Below are 18,917 nucleotides of genomic sequence, written 5' to 3'. Positions count from 1 at the left end.
GCCCCTCCCCTGCTCACACTCTGTCTCTCTCAAAACTAAATAAACGTTAAATTTTTTTTTTTAAATAAAGGAAAAGTGACAGTTGCTTGGACTGGAGGGGTAACTATGATAACGTGGAGAAGTGGCCAGGTATTTTAGACACAAAGAACAGGACTTACTGAAAGACTGGAAGTGGCTATGAGAAAAAATAGGAACGACAGCTGCCTCTCAGGATCTGACTTAAGGAGAAGATCGGGAAAGAGAGATCATTCTAGAAGCTCTGGAAAGAGAGATCAAGAATTTAGTTTCTCAAAAGGGAACTAAAACACACTTGACCCATGCAACCTCTTGTAGTTTCTATATCAAAATTGGAATAATGCAAAGATTAGCATGACCCCTTCACATGGCTGGTTCATATTTGTGAAGTATCGCAAAAATTAAAAAAAAACTCACTTCTAAAAGGAAAAGTATTTGGGGTGCCTGGGTGGTTCAGTCACTTAAGTGTCTTCCTTTGGCTCACATCATGATCTCACAGCTCGTGGGTTCGAGCCCTGCATCGGGCTCTGTGCTGACAGCTCAGAGCCTGGAGCCTGATTCAATTCTATGTCTCCTTCTCTTTCTGCCCCTCCCTCACTTGTGCTCTGTCTGTGTCTCTCAAAAATAAACAGTAAATATTAAAAATTAAAAATAAATAAATAAATGGTAAAGTATAAAGAAAAAAACAAATTAAAATAAATAACATTACCAAGAAACATTAAAGGAGTAACATCAAGTATACTACTTTATACCCTAAACACAAGTTAATTCAAGTCTCTTACGGAAAGACAAGATGTCAAATTTGGTTTAAAAAAAACCAGATCTGTTATGTACAACAAACATACTTAATGTGCTAAACAGAGTTAGAAAATATAGGGATGATCAAAGAGATGCTAAGAAATTTGAATAAAGAATCAGGAGTGGCATATAATATTAGTCAAGATGAAATATAAGGATAAAAAAATAACTAGGACAGAGAGACAATATGTTATGATACAAGACATAATCACGTAGCAGTCATTAGCCTATGCATCAAACAATGTGGCAACTATACTCACATAAAAAATAAATATTAGAAATATCTATCAAGAGCAACACCTGGGTGGCTCAGTTGGTTAAGCATCCAACTTCTGCTGGGGTCATGATCTCGTGGTCTATGAGTTCGAGCCCCGTGTGGGGCTCTATGCTGACACCTCAGAGCCTGGAGCCTGCTTCAGATTCTGTCTCTCTCTCTCTCTCAAAAATGAATAAACATTAAAAAGAAAAGAAATATCTATCAAGACAATATGATAAAATTGACATTAGCAATTAATAATACTATCAGAAACCTTCAAATTATCTATGTTAAGATTTAGATGTCTCCCCATGAAGACATCGGACAAGCAGTTCAGGGCTGAGAACAGCACTGTTGTGACACTTCTTCTACATGTAGTGCTTTCGTGCCCATATATGCATTCACGTGGTAGATGATGATTCTTTTAATGTTTCAGACCTACAGCAATTAGAGACTGACATTTGTCTCACCAGGTCTTGCTTGGGTTTAGTTCCAATACAATGGGAGAAAAGTTTTAGGACATAAAGAGGATTGTTTTACTCCTTCATTACTGCATCAAGAAAACCCTAAGCAATAACCAGATATTACATGCACTCTTTACAGTCCTCTGGCAAGGTAACATTTTTTCAAAGTCCACGTGGCTTGGACACCTAACCTTACCTAGCTTACTTGGTCCTTGGGCAAACACATAAAGACAGCTTTGCCTACAGCCCACAGACAGGCTTGAGGACAATTACCAAGCAATGATTTGAATGGGATAATAGGTTCTAACTTGTTTTATTACCTTTCCTGGAGCAGAAACCAAGGCCTCAAGTGACATCCAATTATAGTTCTTAATTCATGTGAGGCATGTTCAATGCTGACATCAAATCACAACATCCTTAACCTCACTTGGGTGCCAAAAGACAAGATTTTCTTCTATTCTCTAGAATAAACTTCAAGTAGCAAATATACATAATTGGCTAGGCAAAGAGGGATTTCTCACAGGAATCTGCAATATGTGTAATTTGTCTTCTCTCCTTGTTACAGTATGTATAATTTATCTTGTGAGAAATGAATGGGAAAAGGGCACAGGGGTCTTTCTGCAACTTGGCTATTAGTCACAACCTATTAATACCATATTCTTCCCAAGAGAGATGAGTAATGCCACAGCCCCATGATATCAGAGGCTTGGAAAGGACTCCTATAACATGGAATATTGCAGGTAGAATTAGATGAGGATTCTGGTCATGGATTAAAGGGAAAGAGACTAATTAAAAATAACTCCAGGGGTGCCTGGATGGCTCAGTCGGTTGAGTGTCCGACATCGGCTCAAGTCATGATCTCGCGGTTGGTGGGTTCGATCCCCGCATAGGGCTCTGTGCTGACAGCTCAGAGCCTGGAGCCTGCTTCGGATTCTGTCTGTCTCTCTCTCTCTCTCTCTCTCTCTCTCTCTCTCTCTGCGCCTCCCCCACTCACGCTCTGGCTCTCTCTCCCTCAAGGATAAATAAACATTAAAAAAAATTTTTAAATAATAATTCCAAGATTTTCTGAGAAAGTCCAGAATAAGGGTCACATTTTGGAAGAGGAATTCAATTTAAAACAAATGAAATGTTTTTCCCAAATGTGAATATCCATCAAGTACCTGGAAGTGTGGGAGATGTTCAGAAGACAGATTAACAAGAATACTTATTGTTTGGGTTTAATTCACACAGAGGCAATGATGTGTATGAATGTTAACTGAGTGCCTTTGTAGTAACTGTATTTTCTAGTTGTCGACATTATTTAACTGATACTTTATTGCCTAAGTTTGTGGCTTAAAAATAAAATGTTTATATAAATTGTAATAATCTTAGCAAATACCAAAAACAAAAAGTGTAAATAATCATTCCTGTTAGATGTTAGGTCTTGCAGCGGGTGAAAGAACCCTTGAAAATAAACCAAATTTTAAACTAAAACTTTATTTTTAGAGTATCTAAAATACTTTAGAGTATTAAACTAAATTTTTTTATTTTTAGATTATCTACCTTTAAAATAATGTACACACACACACACACACACACACACACACACAAACACACACACACATTTAGGTAGAAGTAACATAAAAGCCTTTGCAAATATTTCTTAGGTTAAAGAAAAGATAACATTGTGAATTATATGTGGAAGTGATGGTTTGTTTACTGGCTGTTCAAGGAGTCTTGATCCCCCTTTCTGCCTCTATTCCTGCACACAGTATCCACATCTCCGCCCTCTGCCCAGGAACAGACAAGAGCCTAGAACCACAGCCAGGTGGTTGTTCCATGGGGATAACAAAGGGCCAGAAGTTCTCCCTGTCCTTCCAACTCCACCCTTTTCATTTCTCTTTCCATTTTTCCAGGTTCAGAATTCCTCCCTAGTCTCTGAAAGAAAAAAAGAAAAAAACTGAGTCTGCAAGTTTGCTTCTTCTTTTCTTTTTTTTTTTAATTCAAGTTAGTTAACACATAGTGTAATAATGGTTTCAGGAGTAGATTTTAGTGATTCATCACTTACATATAACCCCCAGTACTCATCCCAACAAGTGTCCTCCTTAATGCCCATCACCCATCTAGCCCACCCTCATCCACTTCCCCTCCAAAAACTCTCAGTTTGTTCTCTGTTTTTAAGAGTCTCTTATGGTTTACCTCCCTCTCTGTTTTTATCTTATTTTATTTTCCCTTCCCTTCCCCTATGTTCATCTGTTTGGTGTCTTAAATTCCACATATTAGTGAAATCATATATTTATGTTTCTCTGACTGCCTTATTTTACTTAACATAATACACTCTAGTTACATCCACACTGTTGCAAATGGCAAGATTTCATTCTTTTTGATTGCCAAGTAATATTCCATGGTACATACATACCACATGGGACTGGGGGAGTGGTGAGGGGAAGGAAGACGTTTGTGCACAAATGATGGAGAATATGAGGAAAGAATGTTCATAATCCAATCAAGTCACACTCATAGCATGTCTTCTTTTTCTCTTACCATAAAAGATGTTATCAGGGTTTTTCTCCCTACTTAAAAGATCTTAAAAGTAAGAATCATGTCTTACCCAATTAGTGTTTAGTGAGTGAGAACATGAGTGAATGAATAGATGAGTGAATGAATAGATAAGTTAATGAAATTTTCTTCTTCAGAGTGGGGGCTAAAGATGTTTGAATAGGGCTTTTTCAGTTTACAAGTTTCTCAATATACATTTTGTCATTTAATTCTTGATAGAGTTGCATAAAGTAATTTTAGAGATAAAAAAAACTAAGGTAATTTAAAATACTTTTTAATATTTACTTATTTTTGAGAGAGAGAGTGTGTGTATGTGTAAGCAGGGGAGGGGCAGAGAGAGAGGGAGACACAGAATCTAAAGCAGGCTCCAGGCTCTGAGTTGTTCACACAGAGCCCGACACGGGGCTCGAACTCACGAACTGTGAGATCATGACCTGAGCTGAAGTCAGTTGCTTAACTGACTGAGTCACGTAGGCACCCCAAAACTAAGATAATTTTGAAGTTACGACACGAATCCGGGTCTTCTGACTCCAACTAGCTGCCATTTTCATTCTATGAGTCTGTGTCTTTAGAAGAATGAGAGAAATTAGAACAGTGATGTATGAGGCTAGAGAAGGAGGATGTTTATTAAAGAATCCATGTAGAATAGGCCAATAAAGGGCAGCCTAGGCCCATGGAAGCAGGTACTCATTCACTTGGCCCCATTTGCGCTTCCTTCCTCTTACCGGTGGTTCTTGAGTTGCCTCAGGAGCTACATGACTCAGATGCCCAGTATCTTGACTGCCATGTCCTATTCTCCTCTCCATGTAGTAAGTGTTTTGCTTTTCTGATTGCCTGTGCCCTCACTCCCACCCCCCATAAAAAACTCTTTGGAAGACCAGTATAAACTCCTCTTATGGACTACAGCCACTCCCAATCCCACTTGAGAGTAAGAGTAATACCTGATCCCAGGTCCCCTAGGCCATTCCTTGGTTTTAATGCTTGTAATGTCAACTGTCAACTGCCAACTACTTACAACTTCCATTGCCAAATATAGTGCTGATCCCTTTAAGTGTTTAACTATTAACCCTCTAACATACCCATGGCATTTATATTATAATTATTATTTTCCTGTCAAAGGAATCAAGATCAGAAAAATAAGGTAACTTAGCTAAGGTCAGTGACACAGTTAATTAGTACAGGAGCTGCATGTCAACTTCAGGTCTGGCTAATGGCAAAGCCCAGGTTCTTCCGTAGCATCGGGTACCTTGTGCAGGTACTCCATCTCCAGTGAGTCCTTCTTGACAATCATATCTATAACAACACCTGCCCCCAGTCACTCCTTGTTCTTTTACCCTGCCTTGTTTTTCTTCAGACCATTGACCCTCATGTATAAATTGATTTTTGTCCCCATGACTAAAATCCAAGCTTCCAGAGGGCGGGGACTTACCATTTTTGTTTGTTGCTGCCTTCTCCATTGCATAAAGCAGAGCCTGGCAATAGTTTTATCTCAATAAATACTTTTTTAAATATATGGATGTATAATTCTAGAATACTTGTTATTTCAGTTTCTAAGTATAGTTCCCTCAATATTTTTCCTGTGAGAATGAGGGCAAAGTTATATATAGAAAAATTAAGAAAGGGTATGAGAGACAATCTAAGTAATGCTAAACAGCAGGAAGAGTAACTAATGTTTTTGACATTATACATTCATTTACATGTCAGGGTATTCCAGCCCTGTATTACTGAAAGATTTCCTAATCAGCTTACAATGCTGCAACAAACATTCCCCAAATCTCAGTGGCTCACAATAGCAAACCTGTATTTCCTGCTCGCTTTACATGAAGGCTGCAGGTTGGCTACAACTCTTCTGGGCTTGACTTAGCTCTACGTGTCTTCACATTCTTGGTCCCAAGCTGAAGGATAGTCACTACCTAGGCCATGCTGTTCTCTTAACAGAAAGCAGACATTCGAGGAGAGACATGGCCAATCCACAGAAGTACTTTCAATATTATGTCTATTCACATTCTATTAGCCGAAACTAGTGATATGATCAAGCCAAAGTCAATGGAAAAAACAATGCATATAAGAATTCAAGGAAAGGGGTGCCTGGGTGGCTCAGTTGGTTAAACATCCAACTTTAGCTTGGGTCGTGATCTCATGGTTCATGCATTCAAATCCCACATCAGGCTCTCTGCTGTTAGCACAGAGCCCACTGTGGATCCTCTGTTTCCTTTTCTCTCTCTCTCTCTCTCTCTCTCTCTCTCAAAAATAAATAAACATTAAAAAATTATAAAAACAATTCAAGGCAAGATCAAGGAATGAGTAAGACAATATACTATATAGATATTATATTTCTAGATCTCTCTATCTAAGATCATTTCCTTCACTGATTGCACACATTTATAAATGACCCATCTTATATTTTTCATCAAGTTTTTTCTTTCCTAAGTACACACTTGTGTCTACTGAATATTGGCCAGATTTTCATTATACATTTTTCCCAACTTTGTACAGACTGACTTTTAATATGAATTTCTAACTTACTAACTCTCAAATTTGGCCTCATTGACAAATTTAATCTTATTCAGTCAAATATGACCGAAGTCCATGAAAACCAAGGTCATTGGAAAGACCTTTATTTTTTGAACATAGAAATCTCATGAAATGATTTGTCCATAACAAAATCAATAGAGCATTTGATTCTTCAGCTGTGAAATACCCAACATGCTTAGTCAGAGAAAATACAATCTTAGTTTTAAAGACTTCCTTAAGTATCATGACAATTTTGCTGTTCTTGGAACTTTATCAATATTTCATGATGATATTCTTCTCTGCAGGAGAACCTAAGAAAAATATTCTATTAATCATGGAGATATTAAAACTATCTGTCACTTGTAGCATGCATATGTAATAAAGTAATCAGATAAAATTGATATCAGAGACAAATGGTCCACATTAAAAATGTCTGCTCAAACTTCTGAAATTGCTCCTTTTATGATGATCTCAGTAACTAAACCTCTCAATTTGCAAATGAAGATAAATGAGAAGATAATTTTTTAAACTCTGAATTGTAGAACAGAATAAAGAGAGGCCTAAAGTGGCTAACAGTGTAATAGCTGAAAAACATGCCTTCACACTTTTCAAGACAAATAAATAGGCGAATTAACCTACTGGCTATTTTCTTGAACATTTATTTCAAATTCTCCAAAAATTTAATTTAAAATGAAACTAATGGAAGCATGTGAACTTAAGCAAATATTTATATATGTATGGGTTTTAGTTTTAAAATGTGTACATATAGAGTTAGACTGGGGGCTCCTGGGTGGCTCAGTTGGTTGAGTGTCCAACTCTTGATTTTGGCTCAACTCATGATCCCAGGGTGGGTCATGGGATTGAGTCCCATGTTTGGCTCTATGCTAAGCGTGGAGCCTGCTTGAGGTTCTCTCTTTCTCTCCCTCTCCCTCTCTTGCCCACTGTGCTCACTCTCTCTCCAAAATTAAAATTTTAAAAATTAACTAAAAATAAATAAAATGAAGAGTTAGACTAGAATCAGTATGTCCCATATGCCCTGGAAGATAGTGAATTAAAAAAATAAAGGAGCTGGAATGAGGTCAATGAATATGTTAAATGACAAAAATTGTTATTTGCTTCCCAATATCTACTTTTCCCAACTTCCTCACCAGTGGAATCCTGATTTGGTTCAGAATGACAATGGTCCTGCCTTAAAAAGTCTCACTTTCATAGACTTCAGGCTTCCTAAGAACATATAACCTAGTTCTGACCATGATCTTTAAGCAAAAACCTATTGGGTCATTCCCCTAGGAAAATAATTGTAACACAGCGCCTATAAAGATTTCTGAGAACTTCAGGTGGAAAATCACCCAATAACACTAGCTGAGCAGAAAGGCTGAAGGAGTTCAGATCATGATGATATAATGAAGCCACTGAACCAGCCCTGAGCTGTCTACCCCTGGACTTCTTTTTATTAAAAAGTGAAGTGAAGTGAAGTGAAGTGAAGTGAAGTGAAGTAAAATAAAATAAAATAAAATAAAACAAAGTAAAGTAAAATAAAATACTAAAATAAAATAAAGTAAAATAAAGTAAAATAAAATAAAATAAAATAAAATAAAATAAAATAAAAACCTCTCTTTAGTTAAACCAGTATAATTGGGTCTCTGTTAGATGCAGCTGTCTCAATTCTTGACTCAAAATCTCTCTCAGTCACTCAGATGTTCACTAGCTAATAAAAACCCTGAAAATCCCTGTGATAAAGAAATCTATTTAACTTTCTTTAACAGGGAATTTCTCAAACTTATTCATCAACAGATACCTGATAATTTGCCTATAAACTATCATCCTAATGTCCACCTTTTAGTAAACATTTAACCAGAGGTCTTAAAAGGCATAGGAATTTAACATTCTGTAATTACATAATTAAAAATCTAAAAGCCTATGTATTTCCATAGCCACAATTGCCCGGAATCCCAGACTTCTTAGGAAGGGTTTTTTACCAGTGACAATTACTGACATAGCCATTACTCAAAGAGCATTCTCAGTCTCCACAGGTGTTGGGTGTGCCTGTGACCTTTACAGGGCTTAGGCGAAGAAGCCCTGAAAATTATCTTTCCTCCTTATTCTGATTCATCCAGGGATGACTGTTGAAACTTAAGGCAGATAATGTTCTATCTAATTCCTAAAGAAATGTAAGCAGGAGAAAATTACATAACCTTTCTATGGATTTAGATTTACGTTGCCCAGCTTCTAGTACTATAAGCACTTGATGAGCATTCTCTGACTGGTATTTGACTTCCCTTTATTTTTTCTCTATGTTTCAACCACTGGAGAAAAAGTTCCTTAACTTAGCCATGGTTATGTCAAACTAATAGACAAAAGTACTGAATGTGTGAAAATGCTTTGTTCATACTAATGTTTTTCAAGTAAGTTTCTGCATCTAATAATTAATTTCATCATCACCATACATAACATAGTCCCTATTTTCAGAGCTCTATGTTAAGCACAGATGAGCCTCGAGGAAGGTAAATGCTTTGACTCTTATCCTATATGCTAAATGAAGAGGAAGTACACAGAGAAAAATAATTGGGGAAAATGGTACTTTATCAATTTGTGTTTAGAACTAAAGGGTAAATTTCCAGGTTTTATAACTTCACGTTTGCTTCATTAGTTTTTAAATGAACAAATTACATTTAAGCCATTGGTCTTTCAGTACATTTACATTCTAACACGGCATCAGTCTGGAGATAGTACAATTATCGGGGGTCGGGGGGGGTGGGGGTCTGAGCATAGCATGATGCTTCTTACCCACTTTTTTTTTTTTTTTTTTTTGGCCAGACAAGATTGCAACAAAAGACAAAGTAAAACCTAAAAGGGTCAAAACCAAACTGCAAATGCTAGTCATTCACTATAATCATTCTAATTTCTACAGCAATGGAATATGGGACCAATCACTGTGGCAACAATAGGGAACTGCACAAACACCTCATCAGGGATGCAATAGGGTGCCCTTGGTACACGCAGCAGCATCCTTGATGTGGAGCTTCAGTGATCGATACTAGAGACCTGGAGCGGCAGCAGCATCTTTAATGCACATGGTAGGCCAAGCTGTTCCTTTGGAGTTCGCCGAAAGAGGAGCTATCACAACCATTAGTAGGGGAAATAAAGGATGCGTGTATCGTTCAAGCTAATCCACTGAGTACATGTGAGGAACCTGGAGGGAGCAAGAGTTCTTAGAAGAATATGCATTTGCAAACTTATTTTTACTCTAAGGCTGCCATAGTGCAGGGGAAAAAAAGTGAAAATACCAGAAAAAGGAAGCAGCAGCATATCCAAAACTAATTGTTAAACAGATTTTGGTGGCCGAGGATCTTGTAGAATAAGATTCTAGGAGGGTGTGATGACATAAGTAGTCTAAAGGAGTTGGTTACACAACAGAAAAATAATTTTAAGTAGAGAGGGATAAAAAGAAGAGCAATCCTATGTATAATAAAGTGGGGGATAGGGGATAGAAAAAACATACCAAAAGCATGAACCTATTAAGGGTTTCCCATAACTGGAAAAGCTATGATTAAGTGAGCAAAGGCACACATACGTCTATAAAGCACTTTCTTTGAAACAGCCCTACACCAAACACAACAAGGTACAAATAAATGACAGGTACTTTCAGCTCTAGTTTTGCGGGTGACGGCCGCGGCTGGCTATAGGCCCTGGGGAGCATACAGACAAGAACGCATGGTAAAGTAGGGCAGATTACAAAGAAGGAGTAAAAATAGAAAATAAAATCTTATCACAGTAAGGTCAGGAAACGTGAACTTCAAAAGATAGGAAAGATAAAGTGTTCTGGAAATATATAGACCTTACGTATGAATAGTTGGGACCTTTTTTTGTTGTTATTAAATATAAACATTCTTTTAGCCCCTTTTAATCCCTATCTGATCAAAAGCATTATTGAGCTACTTTATAGCCTAAAAATAGATACATTTTTAGAATAAAGAGATTTCTGACAATTGGAGAAAAGTTATATTAGTAAATTTCTAAAATGTAAGTAACATATTAAATCTGAAAAATATAGACTGGCAAAATTTCATATGACATAAAAATTATGAAGGGCAAAAATAGGAAATCACAAAAATCATTAATGTCCTCAAAGAAGACAGAATACTGGGTAAAAACTGAAAAGATTTATTTTGAAAATCCTCTCAGTCTAACTGAATCTTCTATAAACATGTCTTGGCTTTTTTAAAATATAAACTTAATCATTTATTTTAACTTCAGTAAATATACTTTGTGGTCCCTTTAATACTAGATTGGTTAAAACCAGACTGGTATGGTAAAATTGCTCCTGATTACAGGATGATGGAACTAAACAATAATTTCAAGTGTAATTATGGTATCATTCAAGGTTAAAGTACTTAATATATTTCAGATTTATGACCTCTTTTGAATGTACAATAAGCATTTACATACACATATCCATACTTCCTACTAGGAGAAGTAGAAATCTGAGCCAAACCAGAAACTGAACCACAGGAACCTAGAAGACACTGTTCTAACCCTCATAAGGCTCACTCTAACAATATATCCCCATTTACTTGTGATGCAGACAAATCCTTCTTCTGAAAACATATGTTCATCTCTAAAAACTTTTCATTTTCTCTACATATACTTCTGCTTCAAATGCTCTTTTTTAAAATTATGTTTTATTTTAGAAAGAGAGAGTGCACACTAGCGGGGCAGAGGGGCAGAGGGAGAGAGAGAAAGAGAGAGAAGAATCTTAAGCAGGGCTGAATCTGATGCACGGCTCGATCCCATGACCCTGGGATCCTGACCTGAGCCAAATCAAGAGTTGGACATTCAACGGACTAAGCTACTGAGGTATCCCTCAAATGCTCTTTTAATAGGATTTTATTCATGGGCATGTTCCTGATGATGCTGAGGAAAAATCCACTCTGTTTCCCTCACTGCAAAAACTGAGTATTTATCATGATCCCATCATAAGAAATCTGTGGGAATTTTACAACATCAAAATAAAGCTCTTTGTAACTAAGAATCTTTATAAGCACTATGGAAGTCTTAAGTCCAGCATAGTTAATTACTGAGAAGTTTCTCCCACTGTCAGCTATTTTAGTCAACATAACATTAAATTCTTAAATTTTTTCAATTTAATAATCCATTAAAAGTTTTCTAGATATAATTCTTCTTTATTAAATGAACAAATGGATCTGGGTTATCATGTGCAAGATTATGTAAGTATCCTTTATGGCATTTTCTATCACAAAACTCTTAACTTTTCAATAATAGAAGTGTTATTTATACTGAAAAATTAATTCACATTTATAAGAGTTTTCCAATGCTTTTGGGAAATGTCTTTAAAATATTTTTTTAATCATATTGTATGCCCCAATGTAAAAGGCAGTACTACCCTGAAAAAAAAAAAGAGAATAAGAAACATTTTTAAAATTTACTTTTAATAAATATATAAAATGCATCTGTGAATCAGAACAACAATAATATGAGCAAGAATATCCAAATTCAGAGAAGGAAAAATGGTGGAAGGTAAACAGGGAAGGATGGATACTTAACGGCTACAGAGCTCAGACTAACCGGCAGAATTTCCAAGGTGAGTATCACAAATCAGTATCTCTCAATTGAAACATCAGAATGTGTGAGGTTACTGAGGGAACTTCCATGAACTAATATGGCAACAAACATCTGGATCAGTAAGGCTGAACAAAGAATTCCACTGACATGCCATATTTTCAGGAAGCATTTAGTCAGTGAGCAGAGTGAAAGATAGTGACATAATTGGAGGCAGACCCACAGCTGTTCATTTACGTTAGACACGGAGAAAAAAAAAAAACAGCCCAACCACATTATAAACTGCCCAGTCCTATAATGAATCTCCTATAAATAACTGGTTCGGGATGAGAACCTCACTCAAAGGTAACACATGGTCAAAAACTAATCAGCATTGGTTCTTATCAAATACAATACCACACGAAGGAGGAAATAGGAAGAGCAAATGGCAAAGGACACTCACCAAAATAATCTTGCCACAGAGCAGATGACAAAAAAATAGGTCTTAAATTAAAATTGAAGTGAAATGGTTCGTTTTACAAAGCAACTACTCAAAAGATACAAACGATTACAGTACATGAAACTATGTAACAAAGGAATGAAACAGGAACCAAAATAGCTTAGGAAAGAAGAGTAGGAAGTAAAACCATTACAGAAATGGAGGCTAATCTGACAGAATTACATAGGACAAAATATGGCAAGGAACATGGAGCATCACACTGAGAATAGAAAGCAAAATGAAGTGGAAACGGAGTCAAGGAGGGCTCCAGGAAAAAATGATCACTATGGAATCAAACATAGACATAAATGGTTTCCCTGAAAGCAAGAATCAAAATAATGAAATATAACAATTATTTAACAATATAAAACAAGAAAACTTTCCAGAAAATGAAAGGAATAATGGTAAATCCAGAGACAGAAAGAGTACAGCATGTACCAGGAAAAATTAGATACAGAATGACCAGTCTTATTACAGAATAATAAAATCACTGGACTTCAAAGGTAATGAAAGAGCCCTCTAAATGTACAAAGACCAAGATATTTATAAATGCAGCTTTGTGCGGTGGCAGTATCGTAGCCAATGAGGTTTATCCAAGGCATGATTATTGCTAATTGAAGATACTTATAAATGGTAAATAATCAGGCTAGTTTCCAAAAGTTCCACAGAACACCAGAAGATGGTAAAATAATGCCTCAAAGATAGTGTGACTCAATAATTTTACTACCTCCCAAATTCTCACGTAAGAATAAAAACAATGAACTTTACATATATAAAAACTCAGGGTATATAGTGCCTATAAATTCTTCCCAAAGAAACCATTCAAGAGTAAATTTTAGCTACCCAAGAAATAAATGGAGATATAGTGGCAAAAACAAACAAAAACAACTAGTGATGAATGTTAATACCTTTTAACTCTAGTACTAAGACTAAACAGTTATAGAGATTATAGATATAGACAAAATGTAAAAGTCACCAATCCTGACAGGATTCTTTCATTTCCTTGCTCTCTTTCTACGTTAAGAAGTATGCAGAAAATCTTTGTGTGCACAGGTGCACATCAAAGATGAAGGAGCAGTGAGATAAACTGAGATAGAAGTACAAGGAGGTCATATTCTGTTTAGATTACCAGGAAAGAAAAGAAGCCTGTAGGGCTCAAGTAGGAGGCTCTTACCAAAATCAAGCCTGTATATTTGTTGACGTGCCCCTTGTACTCCTTCTCAGAAACAGCCTGATGACTAGTGTATGAAGGTGAGGCACCCTCAATATAAAGGAATTTTCTAGAGTACAACTTGCTTAGGCACCAAACACACTCTCCTATTGGTTGTATCCAGAGCTTCAAAGAAGAGAAATTCCAATTTACCAGGGGTCCAAAATTGAGTAGACCACTAGTTTCATCAAATGCACTTAATGTAGTTAAATTCAACTGAATCTTTTATTACACCCATATGATTTTAAACATCAATTATTGGCCATCTCTAAAGAGATATTTATATAGAAGCCATGAGGATAAATACTTGCTGATTCTAGACTAACTGGAAAATTTTCTTGGTTTTAAAGATCAATTCACTCTCAGCACTTTTTTGTGAGGTAGGAGCTACTATTGAGCAAGCTTTACAGATGAGACATATGAAGTACACCATACAGAAAAGAGTGGTATAAGTAATAGTCCCCGAAATAGAGAGCCTAGAGTCATAATCCACCTGTGCCATTTAATGCTGTTAGGAAGAGATTTGTTTGTAGTGAGGTTTCAGTCGTTTTAATCATAAAATAATGACGATAAAAACAATAACAGTGTTGTTTTGAGGATCAACTCATACAATGTACATAAAAATGCTTTAATTACAAAGCATTTTACCAATTTATCATTATTACTATTACTATAAACATTCTCCATCTGGTCATCTCATTTATAATTAGCAACATTGCGCACGCTTTTATGTCTTTAAAACGCAACAGGGTTATCCTATTTTTCAGTAGAACTAAAAATCATTAGTTTCTTTCCACAAAGTGTATATAAAATACTGGTCTCTGAATGTGCCATGGAAAAAGAGTTTAGCTTAGCCTCTCAAGGGACCTTTATCTCAAAAATGTTAAGGACAACTGATAGTGGAATGAAATGCCTAACCAGTTGTTGAAGGTAGTTTTTAAATCATGGGAGCTATGGATTTTAAAAGCATGCACTAGCAAATTCAGATTTATGTTATCTCTGTTATCTATTGGTCCCTTGAACTTTCTTTTTCCTAAAATAACTGCATGGATCTAAGAAGAATCCCAAGAATAGATGATTCAGACCAATTAATAAGAAACTATCTCCCATGGATACAATTTGAGTACAAAACATTCTGGCAGTCCAGACAGAGCTTTTCAAATATTCTACATGTTCACAATTTATAAGAGATTTATGAGTTTTCCCCTTTGTTTTTATACTAATTTATTTTTTCTCTTGTCTCTCAGAACACTCTTCTTTACAACAAAGTCATATTCTAGATAAATTCCGAATATGTCATCTTTCAGTACTTCTTTCCCACTTCTCTTTATTCTTTCTTAAGCTGGCATTAAGCAGGAAAGCATGCATTTCCAACGGGAAGCAACTTCAGCACATGAGGTTTCCAAAAGTATTACTAATGCAGAGTGGATTTAATAACTGGGAGAGATAATTGCAGCATTGCCTGTGAGGCCTACAAATATTTAACAATAACAAGCATTAGAGGGGTGAGACTCAAACTCCTTTGTTCTGAGAAACTAAGCCTGTATCTCTAATTTGATACCAGCTTCACTTCATTATAGTCCATCTCTGCAATTTCAAGATTTAGATTATACAGCTTTGATCTATACTTTCCCTCTCCTCCTACTCTGGTATATCTTTATGGGCCTAAAATCCCCAGGCAAAAACCCTTGAAATGGCTGACTGCCAGGACTCGTTTCCAAACCCCTGAATTCTTTTCCCAGTCTCATGCTTTGAATTTGGAAGTGAAATACATTTGTTTTAGCTTGTTCATTTGTTTTCTTTGGCCTGATGCAACTTAAGTGCCATTAAGTGTTTCTGTGATGTCTGAACTTGAGGGAAGAAGTACAAGATATGTTACAAGTGAAAAAGGAACTGTAATGTCACAGAATTCCAGAAAAGCCATCACACACATCATGTTCAATATTTTCCTCTCTACCTTTTACCATTTACCTTCAAATCCTTTTAAGCCTTACTCAATTCCATCTTCATTAATTGCACTTAGCAATTTATAATTAAAAGAAAATTTTCATATTAAAATATCTATCAAAGCAAAACTGTTTTCTTTATTTAACATTAGGGAAAACTTCAAGGCTTTTTTTTTTCACAATAGATAGTCAATGTCTGAGTTACAATTATAAAACATCCTGAATCTATTCAGGTGAGTCTTATCTAAAAATCCAAATATAAATTTTCAGAAGAATGATTGAATTAATGCTTCCAATTCTCTACCTCTCCATTCACATTACTTGCCATATGACTTTGAATGTCATTCCTCAAAACATAATGTAATATATTTCCCTACCCCTTGATTTTGAATTCAACTATGTAATTTTGTTTTTCTCAGGAGGATGTTTGTAGTGTGGGTACATTCAGGGCTTGGGGAAAAAAAAAAAAAGAGCACATAATTGTCTGCCATTGTTCTTGTGCCACTACCAGCTAAGAACATGGCCAGGCTAGTCTGCTGGTGGTTGAAAGACACATCAAGTAGAACCATATCACCCCAGTCATTCCAGCCAAGGCCAGCTTAACATCAGCCAACACCAGTTCATTCCCAATGTGTGAGCGAGCCAGCCATAATCAGGAGAACTACTTCATCACTCCAGCTGACTGCAGAACAAGCAAGCCCAGCCACCAGCACTTGAGCACATGAGTGTAGGATAAATAGATGCTTATTGTTCAGTCTTTAAGGTATTGCAGTTGTTTCTTATGCAATATTTTCATAACAATACATAACTGATACACATGGGTCTAGACATAATATATGCACATGCATAAACATATGTATACATTATAGTATAAATGGAAAGTGTTGGAGGGTAAAAATGTTTCTGAATAGCTATGTGCAATATTTATATATATGTTAATACATTTTATAGTAGATTTAGAAACTTTAAGATTACAGTCACAGAAATAGACCATTTTTCCTAAAAGTACTTTACTTAAAACCCTTTTGCCTACAGGTTTTCCAAATATTGAAACTCCCTTTAATATTATAATATTATATGAATATTATAATAAGTCTTATTTTTACTTTTTGTATTTCTGGAAAAATTTAGTATTTTAATCATTTAGTTCTTAGTATATTTTTATCTTAATTTTGTATACCTGATAAATAAATATTATATTTGCAACACTTTGGAAAAGGTAGAAATGTTTTGTTTGTTTGCAAGCTTTATTTAATATTTTATTCATTTTTTAATGTGTTAACACCCAGTTAGTCAGGAAAAAAAAAAAACAACCTTTCTTCAGTTAAGAAAAAAGAAGGTTAGCAATCAATTCTTGTCAATAATACTAATTTTTACAAGTACGTTTAGTCAATTATAGGGATATGCAATCTTGATACAGTCCAATTATAGTTGTCCTATTTCTTAGCCCAGTGTTCCTCCATGGGAATAAATATATTGAAACATTTTAATACCATGTGATGTGCTGTGAACCTGAAATATTTTAGTCTTTCAAAAATGAAATATCTCAAATTAGCTAGTCTTTTAAGTGTTCAAATATAGATAAAATGGGTAAAGAAATAAACAATGATATAAAACACTCCCATCCTCATAAAAATGTTATAAATTTGATAACATGTACTATAAATATCTTTAAATATGTCAAATAGACTGGAAGTGAACGGAAACATGTAACTCCTTATCTCATCCTGCCACTATCCATGTGGTCAAGGGAACAACTTGGGAATTAGAAGTTATTATGGGTCTGGTACTATTTATTTTCAATTAATGCCAGGAAATACTAAAATATGATGCAAAACAGAAGGAGAATAAAGTGGATCTTTAACTTAAAATTAAGGTGATTAATTCACACACATGCACACAAACACACCTCCCACAGAATCAAAGTACATGTACCCCTCGAGAGAACACAAATTTCCAATGTATACTGGATAAGAAAATATATAAATTCATTTTTGTTTGTCAAAGTATATTTTGTTTTAGAAACTGAGAAGAAAGCCTACCAATTCCCATATTCAGAACCCTCCAATCTTTTTTTTTCTTTCTGCCACTGTTTGCAGGGCAAGATTGTTTCCACAATGGAAAACTCTTCATAAACTATAAAATGCCATACAAGTATAACCTTTTTCAACTAGCTTTGCATTTATAGATTATGCAATTTAACCCAAGGTATGTTGAGTTTTGCTTATTCTAAAGGGAATATTGAAAGCAACAGAAAAATTATCAACAATATTGGAAAAGCAATTCCAGTTAGATCCATTCTACGTGGCAGTATGGTCTGAAACACTCTCATCAACTGATTTCATATACTCATGAAAAATATACCAAATGGCAAAAATGTCCAAGATTACACCAAATAAAGCTTAGAGAAGATGGTATTGAGGGGGAGCGGTGGGGAATACCACTAGTCACAGCATCAATGAAATTGGATGGAAAAACACAGCTGAGCCACAAGCCGGAAAGCTACCTGAGACCACACCAATAAAGAGTGCTAAAGTTCCACTGCAGTAAATCAGACACTGGTGCCAATTTACTGGGCTTTCCATGTAGAATTCCTTACATAACTACCAGAATGTAATTTGGTTATACTTCCACTGAAGTAGACAGTGCCCTCAAGTGGATACAGGTTTCAAAACACTCCTCACCGATCACCCTATCTTGCTTGAGCGGTTCTGGGATTCCTGCAACAAGTTTGCTGGCCACATATTGCAACTGTTGGCAAGCCCACCCTCAACTCCGAGACCAGCAGGTGAACACCAGCCAACACTGAGTAGTCATTGTCAGCAGAAGGTTCCAGCTAAAATCACACGTGCACAGGGCAATGACCAGAGCCCTGCAGCAGGTTTATCCTCTCAGTTTTAAACATTCAATGTACCTTCTAGAAAGGCAACTTGTTGAGGAACTTTCAAAAGAAAGTAGGGAAATATTTAAGGATACAAACTTATAACCAGTAGATGAATAAGTCCTGGAGCTCTGGAGATCTATGCACAGTATGGTGATTGTAATTAACAATACTGTATTATGAAGTTGCTAAGAGACTAGCTCTTAACTATTCTCACCACAAAAAAAAAAAGAAATG

General features: G+C 35.8%; 2 pseudogenes; both read left to right on the top strand.

Moving 5' to 3' along the window:
• Positions 1–321: 321 nt before the first annotated feature.
• On the top strand, positions 322–419 carry LOC122230850 (annotated as a pseudogene).
• Positions 420–13,196: 12,777 nt separating this feature from the next.
• On the top strand, positions 13,197–13,314 carry LOC122230923 (annotated as a pseudogene).
• Positions 13,315–18,917: the final 5,603 nt, after the last annotated feature.

Source organism: Panthera tigris, chromosome C2 (genome assembly GCF_018350195.1).
Source record: "Panthera tigris isolate Pti1 chromosome C2, P.tigris_Pti1_mat1.1, whole genome shotgun sequence".
Classification (NCBI taxonomy): Eukaryota; Metazoa; Chordata; class Mammalia; order Carnivora; family Felidae; genus Panthera; species Panthera tigris.
Note: the sequence above shows the minus strand (reverse complement) of the source record. Positions and strands in the feature narration are given on the sequence as shown.